The sequence below is a fragment of the Dermochelys coriacea genome, chromosome 11, assembly GCF_009764565.3.
Source record: "Dermochelys coriacea isolate rDerCor1 chromosome 11, rDerCor1.pri.v4, whole genome shotgun sequence".
Classification (NCBI taxonomy): domain Eukaryota; kingdom Metazoa; phylum Chordata; order Testudines; family Dermochelyidae; genus Dermochelys; species Dermochelys coriacea.
The window spans coordinates 49551800-49574458 of NC_050078.2; the positions used below are offsets into that span (position 1 = coordinate 49551800).

General features: G+C 38.6%; 1 protein-coding gene and 1 long non-coding RNA gene across 3 annotated transcripts in view; one reads left to right on the forward strand and one right to left on the reverse strand.

The window, feature by feature from the left end:
* ZNF804A (zinc finger protein 804A) overlaps nucleotides 1–22659 on the forward strand; it is a 252375-nt gene that overhangs the window by 194238 nt on the left and 35478 nt on the right. The gene's annotated exons all lie outside the window — the stretch shown is intronic.
* The window catches only part of LOC122458155, a 29943-nt gene continuing 16214 nt past the window's right edge, over nucleotides 8931–22659 (reverse strand). Inside the window, exon 3 of the long non-coding RNA XR_006278037.1 lies at nucleotides 8931–9265. This is a non-coding gene — a long non-coding RNA (uncharacterized LOC122458155). The remainder of the gene's footprint in view (nucleotides 9266–22659) is intronic.

Here is a 22659-nt window from a genome sequence, read left to right on the forward strand (position 1 = left end):
TGCCTCCCTGGTGCATAGTAGTTGCTCTATAAATAAAATTAAAGTCTAAATTACGTCTTTTGAAAGACAAGGTAATGCAGCAGGTTGCACTTTTAATGTGCTATAGGACATAATGCTTCTTGGGTGCAGAAGAAAATACACTTCTTACATTTAAAATAAATTATATAGGGAGCACTCTCCACAGTACTACTGGTTGAGCTAATCTGCCCCTGTGCAGAGGTGGAGACATAGTAACACCAATGTCCTGACATGCCCCCTCTGAAGTGCTGCTGAAATCTAAGTGCAAAAATGAGACCTGGAATGCTGCAGGGGGGAGAGGGAAGGGGTACAATGGATTTACACCAGGATTGAATTTGGTCTGTTATTTTTGCAAATCGCATGAAAAAGAAAGGAAATATCATTACATTTAGCAATTGACTCTTCTGCTTTACAGCCAAAACTCTAAATAGTATCAACTCTAAAAGGACTGTGAAAAGTGATGGTAATATTTTCCCTCTTTGTAATTATTAGCATCCACCCATAGAATGGACTAATATTGATTGATCAATCTAGATACATAAAATTTATTTCAGGTCTTCTTTATATATCACACAGGCAAAAAAGCACAAAACCAATTATAAAAAAAAATGTTTTGTTCTGCTGCTTCTCCTTTAATAACATGCCGGCACTGAACATTTGTGAATGACTGATCTTGCACCGCTTTATTAGAAATACTTGTAAAATGAAAAAAGAAAAGAAGTACTTGGGGCACCTTAGAGACTAACAAATTTATTAGTATCTAAGGTGCCACAAGTACTCCTTTTCTTTTTGGAGATACAGACTAACATGGCTGCTACCCTGAAACTTTTAAAATGAAGTAAATCAATTTGTATTAGTTATTAACGTACTTTATTTTCCGGTTTCAGAGTAGCAGCCGTGTTAGTCTGTATTCGCAAAAAGAAAAGGAGTACTTGTGGCACTTTAGAGACGAATAATTAGGGGGAGAACTCATGCAATGTTTTCTGAAATGGCAAGAGTTGTAATTTAGTTTCCTTTTAATACTCATATTACTCATAAGGTACATGCCAAGCAATGATTTGCTATTTGGTACGAGCTGTCCCAGGGAATTTAAGATTCCTTAAATTCAGGACTTCAATTTGTCAGTTTAGATTGGGATATTATTGAGTAAAGTATAACACTACACATGCAATTTTATTGCAATTCTAGCCACTTTTATTTTCTCAGAAGCCATAAAAATGCATTTTTTTTAGTAATTATAAATGACTGGAAAGATATTGTATATCATTTCTTATCAATTTCCTAGCCAATGAAGGTTTGTTCTTGTCTAATATATACTGTTTTCCTAACTGGATTATTGGCTGTGATGAGGTGTGTTTAAAATAAACATGGACATACTGGAAAAGTATATAGAATATTTAGTTCTACTGGAATCAAGGTGAATGCAAGTAGAATATTAAACCTCTACACCAATGTTTCCAATTTCACTCAGCAGCCTGTAATTTTCTGAAGAGGTAGAAATAGTCTGTTTACTTACAAATCTTTTTTAATATGAAAGTTTCAACCTCATACTTCCGCCCTGGCTATTAGAATTTCCTGTCTTATCTACAGTAACCTTTTCTTTCCTGCCCTTCCTGACATTCACATGTCTCGGGTCCATTCAAATCACTTCTGCTATCATATTTTACTTCCATTACTATAATCATGCCAGTCCCCACACCCTTTGTCCCAGTATCAAATACAAGTTATTGACCTTACCTTCAAAGCCTTTCATAACTTAGCTGTTACTGAATTGTTTACTCATATTTTATTGTCTCTCTGATTCCTCTCTGCCAATAATGCAATATTTTATTACCCAATTGTCAATTTCTCCCATGATCACCACTGTGCTTTCTTCCATGGTGCACATTTGACAAGCAGTCTCCCTAAACTAATCTGTAAAGCAGAAACCCTTCAAATGCTTCCTCCAAATTCACTTCTACTGTATCACATAGGGTAAACTGACAACTAATAATAGTAAGGTATAGAACAGCTAAGATAATTAATGTCTCCTGTTTGTTTATATATATTTTTAAAAAGAGAGAATCTGAATCTAACTGTGCCAGCATGCCTTCTGCTCACTGTTACCCTTCTCTTTCCTCTGCTTGTGTGTTATACCACCTTGCTGCATCTTATCATAAATTAGATCTGACTGAATCCTCTGGGCATTACTGTAATACAAATAATAAATAATAAATAATATTAATTCAAATTCATTAATGATTAATGCAGCTACTTTTAAATGCCCAGCTGCTCTGGTATAGCTTCATCTTGTCACATGATATGCTAACACTACCAAACATTAACATTAAAAGCTGATATTATAAACTTAGCCAACCTTCCTCTTCCAACTGCTGAAAATCTTATAAACTTTCTATGACATGAAATGAAGAGAAGACTTTCTTCTTAGATGCAGATTTTTCCCTAATTCCCTTTTGTTTGTTGCTATTATCATTAACTATTTGTATTGCAGTAGCACCCAGAGGTCCCAGTCTGGATCAGTGACTCCTTATGCTATGTTGTATACAAACACATGGGTAGATACAGTGCCTGTTCCCAAATTGCTTTAAATTAAAGTTAAGGCCAGACACAAAAAGCAAATGTCACAGGCAAAAGGAGGAAAGGATAAGATAGGGCTTGTCTACACTGCCACTAAAGTTGATGCAAGTTATGTTGCTCAGGGATATGCATAAGGTGACCAGATGTCCCGTTTTTAAAGGACAGTCCTGTTTTTTGGGACTTTTTCTTATGTAGGCGCCTATTACCCCCACCCCCATCCCGTTTTTTCACAGTTGCTATTTGGTAACTCTAGATAACAACAAACCTCCCCCCCGAATGACATAACTTACATTGACTTAATGGGGTATATACACCATGCTATGTCGATGGGAAATGCTCTTCCACTGATGCAGCCGGATTAATTACATAGATGGGAAAGCATGCTCCCATTGATTTTAGCGCATCTTCACCAGATGCGCTAAACTGATATCACTGCATCAATTGCAGCAGCGCTGATTTAGCACAGTAGTGAAGACAAGCCATAGCAAATGGTAAATGTTTGCTTTGTCTATACAGTGTGTAACACATACAAAAACTATATTACAAGCATCATTAAAATTGGAAAGCCAAGCACTCGAAATTTAGGTTTCCTGTGCTACCTTGTGCATATGCATTATGCTACAGCCTTTAATTACATAATCGCATACTATTTTTTCTACAGTGCGCAGGATGGCCAGTGTTCACTTAATAAAAAGCTAGTCAATATTTTGTTTTCAGCGTGTACCCCATGCCTTGTTTACTACAGACTACTCAACCCCTGCTCTGAAGTCAGAATTATTAAGTTCCTCCTGGGCTTTTCTGGGGTGTTGAGTGCTTCACAAATATTCATGTATTTTCATGCCACCCAAATAAGGAACTGAGAGCATAAGGTCAAAAGTATACGCTAATTGTGGGTGCCCAATCTGAGAAACCTAAGACTTGATTTTTCAGGGTAGTCAGCATTAGGTAACACTTTATATGTTCAAAGCATAGTTCACATTGACTTCAGTTGCAACTGAGGGTGGTTTGCACTTTTGCAGAGCAGACCACAGGGTTTTAAGTGTGTCACCCAGGAGAGGCGGTATACACAGTGACCACCTATGAAAAGTTTGGTTTACCTGACTTGACTAGCTCACACAGGAACTCTGTGGCAAAGGCAGGAAGAGAATGCAGTTCCCCCGGGCAGCATTTAACTGACTCTACCATGACATCATCCTTTCTCCTTCTCCTGATAGCCTCTGCCTCATTCACTGCATAGTGTGGTCTAGTAGATTGGATGTCAGCTGACCTGCATCCTAGTCCTGCTTTGTGATCTGGTGCCAGTTACTTCACTTTTCTGTGCCTAGGACATCCCTTCCAACTTCTGCAACAAATGAAGCAGGGGTCCTACTGTCAACAGTCTCTGTCATTACCCAGTCCTCCAGAGCAGGTTCATCCTGTACATTTCATGAGGGTGTGATTTCCTAGATTTTAAAATAATTAACAGAAATTCCCATCATGTGGGATCATGTTGACACCCACATACATCATCAAGGATTGGAACCTTTGGATCCACTGCATGGACCTCTACCTCGTGGCTAATAGAGTATCATCTTATCCTCTGTGTGGGCCAGCACTAGAAGGGAATAGAACACTTTGCCAGTGGGTTTCACATAGATGGGATGACAGCAGAGGAATGGTGAGATTCAAGTTCCATACTTCAGTTCCATACTATACTCTGAAAGGGGGTGTTACAGTGCACACTGAGTCTTCTGCCCATTCCCCCCCCACAAGTATGACCCTCTTGTGCCCCATCCCCTCCAATCTGTTGCCATCCATATCGTGTCTCTTTCTCACCCCTGGCTCCTTGTGCCAGTCCCAATCTTCTCACCCTCGGCAGTCACAGTCTCCACTTCTCAGGCTGCTCTTCCTCCTCCCAAGCTCCTTGCCCCAAGTCCTCTCTCCCCCTCTGCACTCCCAGTCTGTTTCCTTTCCCACTGCCAGTCTTCTTGCCCAGCCATTCCCAGTTCTCCCAACCTCTTGATCCTTGTTCTGAAAGTCTGAACTCCATTCCCTCCTGGCTCCTCATCTGATTTGTCTCTCTCCTCCTGCTCCCAGACCCCAATTTCCCTCCCTAGGCTTCTCATCCAGACTCTGTGTCATCCCCTCAGATGGCTGTCTCTTTGCTCAGCCTGTCCCAGTTCTCCCCTCACACCCTGGCTTCTTGTCAGATCTGTCTTCCCCTTCACTTCATTCCTTCACCCCACTGGTTCTCATTCCCAGAGTCTTTTGGGATCCCAGGCTTCCCCCCGCTTCCCCTCCACAGTGCAACTCCCAGTCCCAGTTTTCCTTGCCTTCCTGGCAGCCTCCGGGCCCAGTCTCCCTCGGCCCAGTCTATTCCCCCAAGATCTCTGGATCAGGTTCTTGTCCCCTCTGCATTTGAATCAGGAATGTACCAAACCCTCTGATGATAACATGATAGTTCCAAATATTTTTTACTTTTAGTAACAGGCAGCAATTGTAATTTGATTGGCATTACTCTGAAAATTCTAATTATCTGACACATTTACATCCACAGCTCTGTTGCTAAGGAATTTGCTTTTAAAGTAGCCACTTCTTATTATGAAGTACCCTTTGCTTTGGTTCTGCATAACTAGACAGCTAACAGCAGAAGAAAGATGAATCTGCTGACAAACCTGACCCAATTAACAAGAAAGTAAGCAAGGCCAAGTCATGTCAAATTTATCTTCCATAAAAAAGAGATGGCAAGAAGGGAAGAGCCAAAGAGTGGCCAAACAGAAAAAGAAAAGGACCAGTGTTGAATGAAATAGAATGTTGAGGTTTCGAGAAGAACACCATAAATAACAGCATGAGAAAAGTATAAGTATAAAGTATATTATATAATATATATTATATATTATATATATATAAAGTATAAGTATATTAAAACTCCTAGGAAAGGGCTACTTTGAATGCAGTAAGGCTATGTCTACACTGCCAGCTTGGGATGTGATTTCCCTGATCATGTAGATCAGGGGTTCTTCACCTTTTCTTTTTGAGCCTCTCCCCCCCATGATATACAAACTCCATGGCCCACCAGTGCCACAACAACTGTTTTTTCTGTATATAAAAGCCAGGGCCAGTGTTAGGGAGTAGCAAGCAGGACAATTGCCCGGGGTCCCACACCGTGAGTCGCTTAGGCTTTGGCTTCAGCCCCAGGTGGCAGGGCTTTGGCTTTGCCCTGGGCTCCAGCGAGTCTAATACTGGCCCTTCTTGGTGGATGCTCTGAAACCTGTTTTTGACCCCCCCCAGGAGGCTCCAGACCCCTTGTTGAGAACTGCTGGTCTAGATCAAGGTAATCAAGCTAGCACACATATAAATAACAGTGGAACCAGGCTAGCACAGGCAGTTGTCGCAGAGGCATGACTGAGCTGTACCAAGTACATACCCACCAGTTTCAAGCAGGCTTGTACTCAGTACAGCTCAGCCATGCCCCTGTGCTGCTACAAGTGCTACCACGGCTACACAACTATTTATACATGCACTAGCTCGATGAGCCTCTGTATGATGAGCTGTAGAATCAAACACTCCTAGCATCTAGTGTAGACATAGCTCATAGTAACGTGGGATCAAATTCTGCTCACAAAGGAACTGCAGTGGGATTTCATGTGACTATCAAAAGTTCAGTTTCCTTTGAAGGTTTGGGCTCTTGAGAGGGTCCTATTGACTTAAATCTAATGATCACGTGAAGAAGTGAGAGCTAGCAGGATTTGGACCTTGGGATAAAACTCACCCATGTGAGGAGGCCAGTACAAAAATAGGGCTTCAGCTGAACTTAGGTGGTGCATATGCCTTTTGCTGGTCCACTGCACAGCTCTGAACTTCATTGTTGGTGAAGAATTAAATAGGTATTCTGTGATATTGTTCTGTGTGTGTCTATCTTCTGCAAAAAAGTGTACACTGGCTATAGTGCAAAATTAAAATAACGGTTGCCTGTGGGTTATTGTCAGAAGGCAGCACAAATAATCTCGGTAGAGCAAACGGTTTGGTACTGCTGGGGAAAAGATTTTCTTGAACGTTTATAACTGCTATCATTGACAATAAAATTACTTGAAATATGAAATAATGATAGCATGTGCCCTAATATGACAGAGACTTTCAGAGGTTTTGGCCTTTAGTACATTTTAATGGGTGCTTTAGAAATAACTATACAGAAACTGACACTTCCATTTATTAAACTGTAATTGTCCAAAAACAAATTCTGCTTTTTTCCCTCCCAATAGATTGAACTATTGAGTATGTTAATTATGATGGCTTTTCTCCTGTCTTGACACCTTGGCAGCTTTTTTCAGCTTTTAAAAGTTGTGCATTTGTGACTGTCATACTTTGACTGGTTGTTCTTCCATAATGGCTTTGTCAGTTTAATTCTTACATCAAAGGTTGCAATTTTGTCCTCTGTTACAAGTATGTTTTCTATTAATAATGGTAGCTCAACACTCGCTGTTGCAGAGAGAGAGCAAAAATTAAATAATGTGTTTCAGTTTCCAAGCAGAAGCATAAGGATCTTATTTATTAAGACCTGTGTATTTGCCGTTCATTAAAGAAATGGGATTCTACAGTAAAGCTATTAGCTGTACCACCCCGTGTTCTGCTCTCATCAGCTCTCACCAGCTGAGCAGGGTTGGGGCAGCTCAGAATTCGGATAGGAGACATCCAATTAGCATCTGTTGTCTACAAGAAGAGCTGATGCTTCAATAGATGGCACTTTCCCCTGCATTGTGCTGCTTGAGTTGCTGTTTTTGCAGCATAAAACCAAGACCTTAACTGTTGTGCTAATTAAAGTTCCATAACATTTTTCTTAAGCACAAGAGTGTTAACTCTGGTGTATAGGCCAAATTCCAAGTCAGGTAATTAGATTCTGTTACATTAATCTCCCCTGCAGCTTCAACTAATTACAATGTTCTTCTTCACTTCCTGTTCTAAACACTTCCATAGAACTGGTGTGCACTCTTAAACAGCTGCCATCTTCTACTCCAACAGTGGTTACATTTAATTGGTGAAAGGAGTGACCCTGATGTATCGCTTATTTCCAGTACCTTCCACTGATTTCTGTAAGGGTAATCTAATGCCTAATAGGGAGATATCTCTTTAAGATATGTTGAGAGGAAAACCGGGAGAGGAATGAGTTGTGTCTGGGTCATTGTTGGTAGGCAGATACGCAATTAGCATTCCATGCCCAGAAGTTTCTGGAACTGGATGTGGTTATTTTGGACATGCTCAATAGGCTCCCTGTAGCTGGACTAATGGAATCCATTGCGGGCAAGTAGTTGGAACAGCTGCTTTACAAGAAAACATGTGACCTGTGTGGGTTAGGAGAAGCTTAGCCACAGGAGCAGAAGGAGGCTGGTTTCCCTCTGAAGCATTTTTCAGATTAGTGATGTTATTAACTTTCCAGCAGAGAGGCCTTGGCAGTTCTAGCTATAGAAATGAGAAATTGGGAGGGAAAACTAATTTCTTTCATTTTAATTGTATACCTTGAATGTTGTTTGATTTTGATCAAATTGTCTTAACCTGTAGTGTTTATCAACTGTTATTTAAATGTGATGATGGAGAAAAAGACATCTATATTTTCTTAGTTTTGTATTTTTCTTGAACAGGGTTAGTAATTTATATACTTAATACTGATTGGTTGGTTAATTTATTAACTGACTAGCTAACTGAACTATTCCAGCAGAGGAGGGGACTGAGTCTAGCTGGGTTCCAGTTGGAGATTTCTGCAAGCAAGAGGAAGGAAGATATTGCAGAGCTTTTGACTCAGCAGACTGTGTAGAATTGATGTACAAAGACTCTAACTGAAACCCAGGGGAGCTCAACCTAAACTTTTGGAACTCAGAGTTACTTTTCACTGTGTTTCTGTAGGAACTAACTTGTTTAGGGATTATTTTTTTCTTTTCTTTATATTTATGTATAACTGTATATGGATTATGAAATACCTTTGCTATGTAGTAGAAATTAAGCTATTATGTTTTTGTATCATTATAAGATTTTTATAAAGTTTGTACTTCAGAATTAAGTTCATTCTTTGGGGGTTTTTTTAACTTGATTTTGGGGAGGTTGAGCCTCTGCAATCCATGCTGAAAATCCACAGTGACTGAAATCTGGGTCTCCATGTGCTTTTCTGTAGGAGATGTGTTGCACTAGGAGAGAGGTGGTGAAGTAAATGCTATATCACCCAAAAGGTACATAAAATTCTTTGATGTGTGTAAGTGCAAAGTTTTATTTTTGCACTAAAAAGCAGTATTATTTTCGCTGTCATATAAAATCACTTATTTCTGGATTGTGGTTATGTCTAAAACGGAATTATGTGAAAATAAATTTGCACTAATCAGCCTTATATGAGTAGAATGCAAAATAATGGATTGTCTTAATTTCATGTTTTACAATGTTAAAAACCAATCTAGCAAGAGAATATTTAGGACAGCTTGCAGTTGGTAAACTGATTCTTTTTCTGGAGGCTGTGATCTTGTGCTCCAGAATCTAACCTTTCATTTAAAAAAAAAATCTTTAGCAGATATAATGGCAAAAATAACCTTAAAATGTAACACAAGTATATCCAATTTGGCAGTTCTTTCTTCCTGAGTCCGCAGTGAATTTGAAACAACATCCATGAGAGACATCTGAATTATCTCTCCATTTCAAGGGGTTGATACTTCTGAAATATAACTGCAGAAATTTAAGTGTCAATATTATTAACTATTTCATGCTGATAAAAGCATATAAGAATATGGAGGGATGAATATAAAAATCGACCATGACTCATTTTCGTGTTTCAAGAAGGTGGAGGTTGCTTTGTAGATGGAATTTAGGACAGTAATGCTATTTTTTCCAGTATGGTCCCTGCTGTATAATACAAAATAATGTGGCTGTGTGAATAACTGTCCCTATCTATGCTGCAGAAATGACAGACCCAGAGACCTTGTGGGATGGTGGAGAGAGGACCACACAATGGTTAAGGAAGCCAAAGAAAATGCAAATAGCAGGGGGAGGCTTTTGGCGAAGGTGCCTGACCTTCTCTTTTCTTTTTCTGACTGACTTTGAGAGCACTGCTAGACAGGTGCTTTCTTCAGCTGCTAACCCTTTATGGTGGGCAGAAGAGAGACTCCCTCCTGCATGCCTTGAGAGTTCCACTATAAGATAGTAGGGGCACCTTCCATGACTGCCCCTGCTGTGCACTTTGGAAGTTCTGCAGATTGGGATGTCCCTGCCCTGCAGTATTCCAAAATGTCCGATCAGTTTAGGAACTCTGAAGGACAAGTGTCTATAGCCCTTCCCTCTGCCCATTTTTAACTCCAGCAGCTACCTAGCCACAATCCACTTCTCCCACAACTCCCCAGACTTGACTTTGAAGAGTCCTCGCTCCCTTCCAGAAGATGCAGTAAGCCCCTCAGGGAGGGAAGGGAGCTATAGCTAAATTGTAACAGCTGTCTGGGGGTTAACTTAGGATTGCAGGCAAAGCTGTTGTAGGCCATTTCTGAAAGGGAGGGAGTTGTGGCAGCAGGCAGTTGATGGTGTAATGTTCTTCGCCATGATAGGCCTGGTCATATAATTCCAGTGGCCTTGTCATATAATTTAGATCTACTGTATTTCACAGTACAAGGGGCTTTGAGTATTATATTCTTCTTGTATTGTACAACTCAAGCCTCTTCTAGAAATCAAAAGGTTGATAGTACTAAAAGAATGGCTGAAAGCTCTTAATGTGCTTGAGCATGATGTTAAGACTGAGGTAGCTGAAGTCACTTCCCCTGCAATCATATTCAGAGAGTCATTATTAAAGAGCAAAACATAGTTAAATTGTACAAATGCAGAATCAAGTCATTTAAATGAATATAAACCTATATTATTTATACTATATTTATAGTAGCTTTTCTCACACCATGGTGTCTGAGTCCCCTGAGAAGCATTAGGCATTTATTTTCTAGTAGTCTATGGACTCCCCTTTGTTTCCAGCCATTAAATCAAAGTAATAGAAACTGAATACATTAAATATTTGCCTAATATTACTTTTCATGGAAGCTACAGTGATGTCAATTGAATGATTGTAGGATGGGAGATGGGAGAGACTGTGAACAGGAGAGGAACCATCCAGGAGAAACCGTCTATTACACTATATAATTTGTTTATAGTGGAAGTAAAAACTGCAGTGCCATCACTGGTACTAGTCTGAGAGATCTGGGTGCAAGTTGCAGATGTTCTCCATGTAAGACACCAGCTGGTATATTACGAGTCAGCAGGAATCTCAAAGAACATTACTTATATTTAGTGATACTGCCACAGGCAGAAGATAGAGTTCAAATCATCATTGTGATGTGTTTCTGGGTAAGGCGACCTGCTTTGTTCTATAATATCTGTTTTTTTTACAGAAGTATTAACTGTTCTAATGTGTCTGCTTGTTTACGAACATCAGTACTTTTATATCACTTAATCTGTCATCCAACACTGTCTCTGAAATGCCAAATTACATGGCTAAAATGTTCAGCAGCACAGCAAAAGGACACATTTCTGAAGTTTACTCCACCTTTATCATCACATTTCTCTTTTGTCATTTCAACTACTCTAGCTTTGCAGAACTATTTCTTCCTGTGAGTTGATTGACAGTGTTACCAGCTATGTAACACCTATGCATTCCACTGAACAGATCATCCTCAAACTGCAAAGGTTGTCTAACTAGAAAAGCTGACACTTCAACAGTTATTTAAAGGACATAAAACTGCTATGCACAATCTCACATGAAATATTGCTCTTATGGAAAATATTAGATGAAATCATAATTATGCAGCTTCTATTTTCAATAGTGAAAAATGCTGGGACTTGCAGTCCTTAACTGGGCAGAGTTATGAACAATACACCTACCTCATATCTGTGTTACACATACTTAACTACATATAATGCATCAGGCATTGAATTTTAGTCGATAAGTCATTCAGTGCAGTAGGGGAACCGTGATGCATCTAAACCTAGATTTTTATATCTGCTTTCTTTCTTTTCAGCTATTAAATGGCTCTTGAAATTGTTAAGCAAATGTTTGTATATAAGCTAAAACAATAAACTATTGGTAGCTTTCTCAAAAAGCACTGAAAATCAGAGGTAGAGTGCATTTTGAAAACAGTGAAGGAAGGCTGTTCAGCACATGTGCTATTTTCTAAGTGGTATAAGATACGAGGTTTTTTAACGTGAAGAGTACAAGTACAGAAAGTAATTTTTCTTCATCTCCATTTTAAGCATTTGCCCAAAGCTATCAATAACACCTTCAACTTTTAGGGTAGAAAAATAACAAATAAGTTCCCAGCCCTCTTCCCCCTATTTAGAATATTGGTACAGGATAGAATTCTATCCATTACAATACATTATTGAACAGCAAAGGACTGGAAGGCAGTACGGATTGGAAAGACCATAGAAAACACAACTTCCTGCAATTCAGTAGCACTAAGTACAGTAGGTTCTATATAAGTTATTGCCCAGTGACACTACATCAAAAGATGGCTTTTAATTCAGCTGCTTTAAGACACTCAATAACACCCGTGTCAACTGTTAGCGAAACATAGTATTTAAGCCCCAGATCCTTCACTATGTTGCATATCAGAGTACTAGTGTACAAATATAGAGCCCCATTAAAGTCAGTGGGATTCTGCATAAGTGCATGCAGCTCCCTGCATGGAATCAAGTAGAGAATCACATCCTAAGCAGAACATATCCTGGCTGAACACTGAAACGTAAAACTTGCTATATAAGTTATAATCATTGGAGTGTTTGTCTATAACTAAGTTTGAAAAGTTGGTTGAATAATCAAGTTATGAATAATTCTCCCTTAGTTCAAGTGATAGAGGCCTATGGCTTTGAGGCTGAAGATTGTGAGTTCAGTCCCTGCCGACAACTGTGATGTCTGTATATTTATGCAGCTACTCTTAACTACATAAAGCTGAAATTCAAACATGAATGATCACCCACAAACTGGAAGCATGGAGCTTCTCCCAAAGGTACAAAAAGCAGACTAAAAATCAATGTTATTTAATATCAGTGGTGAATTAACTCCATTTTACAGGTAAAGAATCTGAAGCATAGAGAGATTGTTAAACGCCCAAGGTCACACATTAAGTCTGTGGCAGAACCAGCAAAGGAACATGGATATCCTGACTCTCCATCCTCTATTATTATGCCCACTACAACATGCTTTCACTTAGGGTATGTGTACACTGCATATTCTTTACAGTGTGTAAAGTATACACACTTCACACACCTCTGCCACAGATATAAATAGCAGTGCAGACGGTGAGGCACTGCTTAGGCAAGTAAAGACACACCCAAATCTTTAGGGTACATACCCTACATGGCTCTCTGCATGCTCAAGCAGTGCCTCTCCCATCTATGCTGCTATTAATATCTGTGGCAGGTGTGTGAAGTGTGTGTACTTTACACACTGTAAGGAATGTTTAGCTGCCTCCCTGCTGCTGGAGTCTTTCTCTGCTGTCAGGAAATATTGTGGCAGTGGAGAAAGGCTCCGGAAGGGGGCAAGCAGCAGGGAGCTACAAACTGCAGAACACCTGCTTCTCACTGTAGCTACACATAACCTACATGCCACCACCAGTGGTGTGCAGTGTAGACACAGCCATAGTTAAAGATGCCCTGTCACAGTAACTACCTGCTACAGGTTGTGTGACATGCATTCACTGGTTTGTGCTGCCTACTTTTGTAGTAGATTTTTATGGGTTTTAGCTCTTTCTGTTTCCTACAAAGGGGAACATATGGCTCTTTGTCACTGTATGTGTTTTGTACCATAAGTGGCATATCCTCTTAGGAGGAGTGGGGAGGGGGTGTGGAAGAAAGGGGGAATTTGTGGAACAATTGACACATTTCAAACGAGTCTTTCTTGTAGTACACATTTCTCTCTGTTAAGTCCAGAAACTTTCTGAACAGCCGGAGTGGAAGGATCACTATTACCCCATGCCAAGGAAAGAGTGCAATGAGTAGGAGTTATGATGAAAAAAAAATGAAATGGTAAGACATTTCAGCAAAGGACTACACACTTTTCTCTGCTTCCACAAATAGGGGGAGCTCAAGCCCAAGAACCTGGCCAGGAGCTGCAGAAGAAGAAAATTGTCACTTGTGTTGCATGCTCCCTCCTTTCGCCGAACCCTATGGATTCCCAATAGTGGTTCTGTGATGTTGGAATTCTAGAGATAGGGATGGGGCTAGAGGTGGCAGGTCTCTGATGGATTCTCCTCCCACCCCCACTTGCAGAGCACAACAATATAATTCACTATACCCTCATATATTAAGTGCACCAGAAGTCCTGGAGCAGCAGATGAATGATCCCCCAACACCATGGGGTTCTTCAGGAGTTGTATTCACAGACTACATCATGGGTGGCTGTGTGAAGGCAGGGTGTCTCGGAACAACTGTTTGAAATCTAAAGGCTTCCATGTGATAGGGTATGGGGAGAAGAGAGGAACAACACACACCTACAATAGAGGAAACTTCATGAATTGGTTCTTGTGGAGTGTATACAGCGCCACATGAGAATAAACTTCATAATAACTAAATTGTTTTATTCTTTTCTCCCTTATGGATGTTTTCACAATAAGACTATCAAAAAAACTGCATAGCTGAGAAAGGAAGAGCAGGAGTGTCGAAGGAACACAACTAATATGATTAAAGGATGAGCTGAAGAGCTCTTCTGCCAAATTATATGTCAACAGTGGTAGCAGTTTCAATTTAATAGTGTAAACCACGTGTATGAGGAACCACATGCCTGTTGTGCAAAAATATATTAATGACAGAGTCCGGAGGTAAGGATTGTTTAAGTGTCTGAAAATGCCAAGAGTTGCCTTTGCACAGGGTGGTTGTTGGCAGATGGAATATTTTTGTGGTGTTTGAAAAGCCTGAACAAGGTTTTTGCTGTCATGGTTTGAAGACATTATTTCAGGGCTAGCTAATATTTGTGTTTGTTTCCATATGTGTCCTATAGAATAGTCAGGAGAGGGGGCTTAAAGCACTTCCCCCCCCAAAGAAGTAACAATTTTGATTAATAAAGTGGTGAGATATTTGTTGTTGTTCTTCTTTTCTGCTTTATGGTGTAGTATTTTAACTATAGCTGTCTTCAGGTATCATGTTGAGTGTAGACATTTTAAATCCATCTTCTGTATGGTTGAATTACAGAGTAAGTCCACCTGGTTAATTTCAGCACTTATTTATGTGTCATGTGGATAGCTTTTATGTGCTTCTCTGTCTATTTTCAAAGATTTGGACATATGAACAGCTTAGATTTAGGAGTATAATGTGCTAGATGTTGCTTTATGGGTTTTTTTTAACGTGAACCTCACTTTTTTATTGGAAAAATTTGTATTTAGAACAGGAAATTAGTTTCTTATATAGGCATCATTGCTTTTGTGGGCAGGGAAATTACATTATGCAACTTAGAAACTGTCCTCTGCATTTAAGAATGAAATGATGTTAGGATGACCTTTTAATTGAACGAAGAACTCAATATTTTTTTCATAACATATCCTAGTGATCTGTAGTCAAGGGCACATTTACCTTGGGCTTACAGAGTCATATTGAGTCCTTAGTTCTTCTGGGGTGCATTAAAGAGGAAAGTCTGTCCTGATATATTAGTTGACATTGCTATCACTCAGTCATATAGCGAAAAACAAGTTCTGAATTAAAATATAGTTCTGGTTCATACAATTCATCTTATAAGATATGGTCTTAATTATTAGTCTTTTTCCATTTTTTTAAATCATAGGTGTCTATGCAATGGATTACTTGGATTTGATTATTGAAGATAATATATGGTAAACCAAAAGAAAATAACCAATATCTAATTTCCTTGGGAAATTCTTTAGTGAAATATAGTAAACCTAAAATAGCATTGTGTGAAGAATGTAGAAGTTATCTATTAATTTTAGAACATAAGAACGGCCATGCTGGGTCAGATCAAAGGTCCATCCAGCCCAGTATCCTGTCTACTGACAGTGGCCAATGATAGATGCCCCAGAAGGAGTGAACCAAACAGGTAATGATCAAGTGATCTCTCTCCTGCCATCCACCTCCACGCTCTGACAAACAGAGGCTAGGGACACCATTCCCTACCCATCCTAGCTAATAGCCATTAATGGACTTAACCTCCATGAATTTATTCAGTTCCCTTTTAAGTCCTGTTATAGTCCTAGCCTTCACAACCTCCTCAGGCAAGGAGTTCCTCAGGTTGACTGTATTGAGGCCATAGTTAAATACAGGAAATTGCAATTTGTTTTGAAAAAGAGATGCACAGAAGCAACAACCACTATGTTTTTAAAGGGGCTTGGTCAAAATGCTGAGTATAAAGAACTTGTACTAGGAAATTGAAAATGGAGAAAGAACCAAATTACTATATATACAGTCAATTCACATTTGTAGACTAATACTCATGGCAGCAAAATTTAGAAAGAGTTAATGACCCAGCGAGGTTAAATTTTAAAAAAATGTATTTACAAATACCAGATGGAAAATAAATACTAGAGAAAAAATTTGGTCTGTTATAACTGGGGTCAGATATTAAATTAATTATTCTAAAATGTTAGTTAGTAAATCACTCCTTAAATCAGAACTATAAGGGAAAGTCGTATGGCCATCCTGAAACCCTAGGGCTACTTTTGCTTTCATGCTGGTGAGCATTTACCCATATGAGAAACTCCAGCCTGTTTTACCTCTGCAGTCCCTGACATGTTATGTAGATGTCAAAAACATGCACACACCCTCAGCCACAAAGTGTAGGCAGGAGTATGTTAAACTAGTAGCAAAAAGGAGAGGGAAAAAGAGCGAATATCTGAACCCTCAGCACAAAAATGAATCACTCATTAATGAGCATAGATTATATCTAGTTGGTATTACTGAAATCTGGTGGGATGATTCCCATGATTGGAATGTTAATACCATTGATTTTAGGAAATATCCAGGGGGGTAAATGGTGAGGGGAATGGCACTCTGTCAAAATGACATGACCTGTTTCTGAGTCACTGATGACTCAGAAGAAAATGATCACGAATACTTATGAATCATGTCCTAACATATAAAGCACAAGATGGAGTATTAGTATTAGGTGTCTGCTGCAGACTACCAAATCACACTAGGGAACAGGAGGACCTTTTCTTTATGAACCTATCTATAATGTGTAGGGAAAAAAGACGATCATGGGGGACTTCAATTTGAGTGACTTATGTGGGAATTCTCATGCTGCCAGTATTAAAACATCCCTGGAATAATATAGATGGCAATTTCATAACTCATAAATTGGGTTGCATCTATTATGGGGGGAAGTCTATATTAGCCCTCATATTGACAGATAAAGGGGTACTGATCACAGAGCTAAAATTAATGGTAACTTAGAAACGGGTGATCATGACTAGATCACATTTATAACGTGCAAACAGAATAAAGCCTAAACGAAAGATATATATAGTTGGTGTTTTAAAGGGCCAGTTTCAGAAAGCAATTATGAACCAAATCAGCTGGGAGGAAGATTTTAAATAAAAAAATGTGATGATAATTGGGAATTATTTAAGAACACTTTGCTACATGCCCCAAAAGTCACAATCCAACAATCAAGTTAGAAGGCCATGTTGGTTAAAAAGCCAACCTGGTTTAGAGGGGCAGTGAAGGCAGCTATCAGAGCCTGAATCCCACCAAGACTTGGGAGAAAGTCTGCATAATGCAGTATGGAAGCATTAGCACAGCTGTGAGACCTGCGACCAGTATCCACAGCTTTATAATGCAGTGTGGATGGCCAAGCACAGGCTTGAAATCACTGTCCTTGACTTAGTGTGCAGTGTAGACACCCTCAGTCTGACATCAGTCCTGGGAATGGGTGATATGGGACTCAATTAATAAGGAATTAAAAGAGGGTAATATAATTAATGTCAATCAACACAGGTTTATGGAAAGTAGATGCTGTCTAAATAATTGGGCATCTTTATTCTGCTGAAATTACCAGTTTGGCTGATAAAGGTAATAGAGCTTATGTAATATGTTTAGACTTCTACAAGACATTTGACTTAGTACCGCACAATATCATCATTAAAAAAGTAGAAAGATATAAAATTAAAATGGCACACATTAAATGGATTAAAATCTGGCTAACTGATAGATCTCAAAATGTAAACAGGGAATCGAGTCACCATTTAACTGGTGTGTTTTGAGTGGAGTCCTGCAAGTATTGGTTCTTGACCCTATGCTATTTAACATTTTGATTAACAACCTGGAATAAAACATAAAATCATCACTGATACGGTTTACAGATGACACAAAAATTGGGAGAGTGGTAAATAATGAAGAGGACTCTTACTGACACAAAGCAATGTGGATCACTTGATAAACTGGTACAAATAAACGGTGTGTTTTATATGGCTCAATGAAAATGTATACATCTAGGAACAAAGACCGTAGGCCATACTTACATGATGGAGGGCTTTGTACCCTGGGAAGCAACGATTCTGAAAAAGATGTGGGTGTTATGATGGATAATCAGCTGAACATGAGCTCCTACGGCTGCGCTATGGCCAAAAGGAATAATGAGAATTTTGGATGCATAAACAGGGGAACCTCGAGTTGGTATAGAGAGGTTATTTTACCTCTGTATTTGAAACTGGTGTAACCATTGCTGGAATGCTGTGTCCTGCTCTGGTGCTCACAATTCAAGAAGGAGGTTGATAAATTGGAGAAGATTCAGAGAAGAGCTACAAGAATGGCCAAAGGAATAAAAAACATGCCCTTATAGTGATCGACTCAAGGAACTCAAGCTTAACAAAGATAAGATTAAGGGGAGAGTTGATTGCAACCTGTAAGTTCCTACATCAGGAACAAATATTTAATAATAGGCTTTTCAGTCCATCAGAGAAAGGTATAACATGATCCAAGTGCTGGAACGTGAAGATAGGCAAATTCAGACTGGAGATAAGACATACATTTATAACAGTGAGAGTAATTAGCCACTGGAATAATTTACCAAGGGTCATGGTGGATTCTCCATCACTGACAATTTTTCAATCAAGATTTTATAGTTTTTTTTCCCTAAAAGATCTGCTCAAATGAGTTGAGTTGAGGAAGTTCTGTGGCCTGTGACATGCAGGAGGCCAGATTAGATTATCATAATGGTCCCTTCTGGCTTGGGAATCTGTGAATTTGCATAACAGAAATTTGAAAAACTTGGGTGACAGTAAAGCAGGACCCAGATCACACATTATAATATTACAATCATACATTCAAGTATACATATCCCCTATAAATGGGAAATTGCCCATTAGGAAGACTGACAACCTACAGCAACATGCTATTCCATGGTTGAATGTGCTTTTGGTGCTACTGCGAGCACCTAGATAGGAAGCAATCCCAAAAGAAAGCCCAGGTCTCTCTCTCCCCTGTGAAGTGGTGAAATTTCTTATCACGGAATTGGATTTGCCCTAGATCCCATGGGATCATTCCTACAAGATGAACGCTGCTCAGAAGGAGAGGCTGGTGAGAAGAAATAGCTGCCAGTCCAATGCTGTGTGCAGTTCTGGCCATCCCATATAAAAAACGATCTATTATAAATGGAAAAGATACAGAGAAGGGCAACAAAAATTATTAAGGGTATGGAACAGCTTCCATATGAGGAGAGGTTAAAAAGACTAAAAAGACTAGCTTCAAAAAAAGATATGACAAGGGAGGATATGACAGAGATCTATAAACTCATGAAGGGTAAGGAGAAAGTGAATAAGGAAGTGTTATTTACCCCTTCATATAACACAAAAGCCAGGGGTCACCCAAATAATTTAATAGGCAGCAGGTTTAAAACAAACAAACAAACAAAAGAAAGTACAGTACTTCTTCACACAATGCACAGTCAACTTGTGGAACTTGTTACTGCTGTGAAGGCCAAAACTATAACTGGGTTCAAAAATGATTAGATAAGTTCATGGAGGATATGTCCATCAATGGCTATTAGCCAAGATGGTCAGGGATGCAGTCCCATGCTCTGGGTGCCCCTGAGCCTCTGACTCCCAGTTGCTGGGATTGGATGACAGGGGATGGATCACTTGATAACTGCCCTGTTCTTTTCATTCCCTTTGAAGCATCTGGAATTGCCACTGTCGGAAGACAGGATATTGGGCTAGATGGACCATTGGTCTGACCCAGTATGGCTGTTCTTCTGTTTTTATGTGGAGTCACAACAAGACTGTGGAGAAGATCAACATGTGGAAAATATTCAGGTAACCTACAAATAACTAGTGAAGGGCTATTAAGCCAAGGTGAAGTAGAACAGGGGATAATTCAATGGCATTCCAGGATAACCCAAACCATCACACATGAAATGATCCATGGATTGGTGAACTGAGCTTGCTAATAATTAGACACAAGTACGTAAACAATTTTGCATCTATGTGACCCAGCTGCTGCTCTCTGAAGTGCATCCCAGCAACACCTTTTGCACCATCTAGCTTACACCTGCCTTAGCCTCAATTGCCTTGTACAGACCTCCACACATGGGGAGCACAAAAGCAATTCTGAAAATAGCCTTTGGACGTCTATCCCCTAAACCAAGCCCCTCTTTTTCAGAACGGCCACAGTGCCTAGTTCCTGATTGTGCCTAGAACGAGCTCTTAGGTAGTGATGTTTACAGGGAACAGAGGACACCATACCCAAATTGGCTTTAATCTTCTTTATTGAAGAAGCATCTTTAAATGTTATTCAAAATTTTCATTTGATAATTAAACAGCCTGCTCCTGCTTCCACTGAACTCAATAGGAGTTGAGCCATTGACTTAATAGGAGCAAGATGGGGGCTCAAAGTTGTTAAAATAAATACCTTTTAACCAAGAGATCTAGCATATGCAACCACTTTCCAGATGTACAAATGTGTCTCAGCTTTATGATCTTTTCATTATCTAGTAAAATTAATTTGATAGGCAAGATGCTACTTCCATTTTTATACTGTTTTCTTTGGTTCCAGCCTTTATATTTATGAAGTGCTCTGCAGAGTTTTGCTGAAGCTAACAAAAAAATATCCTAAAGCTTGCAGTTTGACCAGACTGCTTTTATACACATGGTTACTTACTAGCTATCATGATGAAATATTCAGTATGCAATACTCAGCAATTTTGCGCCTTTTAAAAGTTGAATGCTATGGTCATTTAGTCAATCTTATATAACATATGTTATAAAAAATTCCTTCATTAATGCACAAGAAATTATTATTTGTAAAAGTACAGGGACCCTACTCTCATGCAGGATATGATGTTACTTGTACCCAGAGAGTGACACATAGGGTAGGGGAGATGAGGAGAATTGGGTAGAAGAGTGATACGAATTAGGTTGATATAAGCCTCATGATGTTGGAAAATGCATGGATCTTTAAATTTTTAAAGTTTGCTTTTGTTTCTCAGAAACATGTTGCCTTGGGAAAAGCATGAAAAAGGAGAGAAAGTAGAGTAAGGAATAATTTCTTTTTCTTTTGTTAAATAACATGTGTATTATTGTATGGTGGCCTATTTAGTACAAATTCATATAACTTAACAATAAGTATCATTCTTTTGTGATAATTAAACATTATTCAGACATTTAACAGTGATGCCTGATTTTGTTCAGGGTTTTGGAAACAGTCTTTTTTTCCATTTAACTCAAATTTCATTTGTTTTCATTGAATTTACGTACGATTATCCAGATAATTTAACAAGAGAGGTACTTATGAGGAAAACAGACATTCCATATGAGGAAACAAACATTAAATATATTTAGTCATAAAATATGCTTGGGATCAGTGTTGTATTTTGTATACCTGCCCTACCAGTGCAAAGTCAGTAATTGCCCCCACCCCCGGCCCCCGTAAACAATAGATGTGCTATGACTAAAAAGTGAATTCTGAGCTGAATATTCAGGGGCATCACAAGTAACAAAAGGTGCTATTGATAGGAATATGTAAGATGAAAACAGAAATTCTGGGTGAATTCTTTTTTTCTCAAATTATAGAGCAAATTAAAATATTGAGTTTTTCTTGACCATGTTTATGAATGTATTATTTGTTTTGCTTACAACAATTTGTACAAGCTGAATTTTATTCCCAAACAAAATGAGTCAGAACAAAAATCCAAAATTTGTTTTGTGACCAGTGTTTGTTTTTTGATTAAATAAAATTTGTGCCAGGAAGTAATAACATTTGTTTGGGGGCAGAGGGAGAAATATCATGTGACATCAAGTGACCTGAAATGTCCAATAATCAAGATTACTTATGTAAAGGGTTTTTTTGGTTTTTGTTTTAATATAGTGCTTACAGAAAGAGCTATCTTCTCTACTTTATATAATATGAAAGCTTTATTTACAAAATCTTTAGAATGGCAGGTCATAATACAAAGTGATGACGCTGCCATATTATACTCACCAAAGTATGGCTAGGTCTCCAGCTGCACGATAAACTGAAACATATACACATGTACCAAGGGCTTACTTTACTAAACATCTTAGGAAGCAATGATTTCTATTTTAAAAGGCACATGTTATTCTCAGTTTAAGTGGTTACAGGTGCCATGAAAATCCTGAGCTATTCAATTATTATTTGTAAGTGATTAAATCAGACCCTGTTTGAGAAAGGATACTAATCAAGCTTTATATTACAAGTGTGTATGTAACAAGTAGTTTGTCATTCTATTTCCCATTATTAATAAATAAAAACCAATAAGGCATCCCAGTTAATAATGAATTTGAATAACTCCATAGGCCCCATATTAATTAATTCAATAATTATTGAAAGGCCCCATATTTATGAGTAACTGAGAAACATATTTTTGAAATGCTGAATCAAAGCACACAAAAATCAGCAAGAAAATCGTAACAATGATTTATAAAATATACAAGATTACAAGTAAATTGTAATATATTTAATTTGTTTTATAAATGTTCTATGTCTGCATTGCTTTTCTATAGCTCAGTATACATCCATTTCCTAAAGGAAACTTAAAGGTAGAGCAGGTGTGTTACTTGAGTATCATGATCATTCATCAGGATTATAAATTATTAACATAATTTTTTCTGATTATTTTAGATC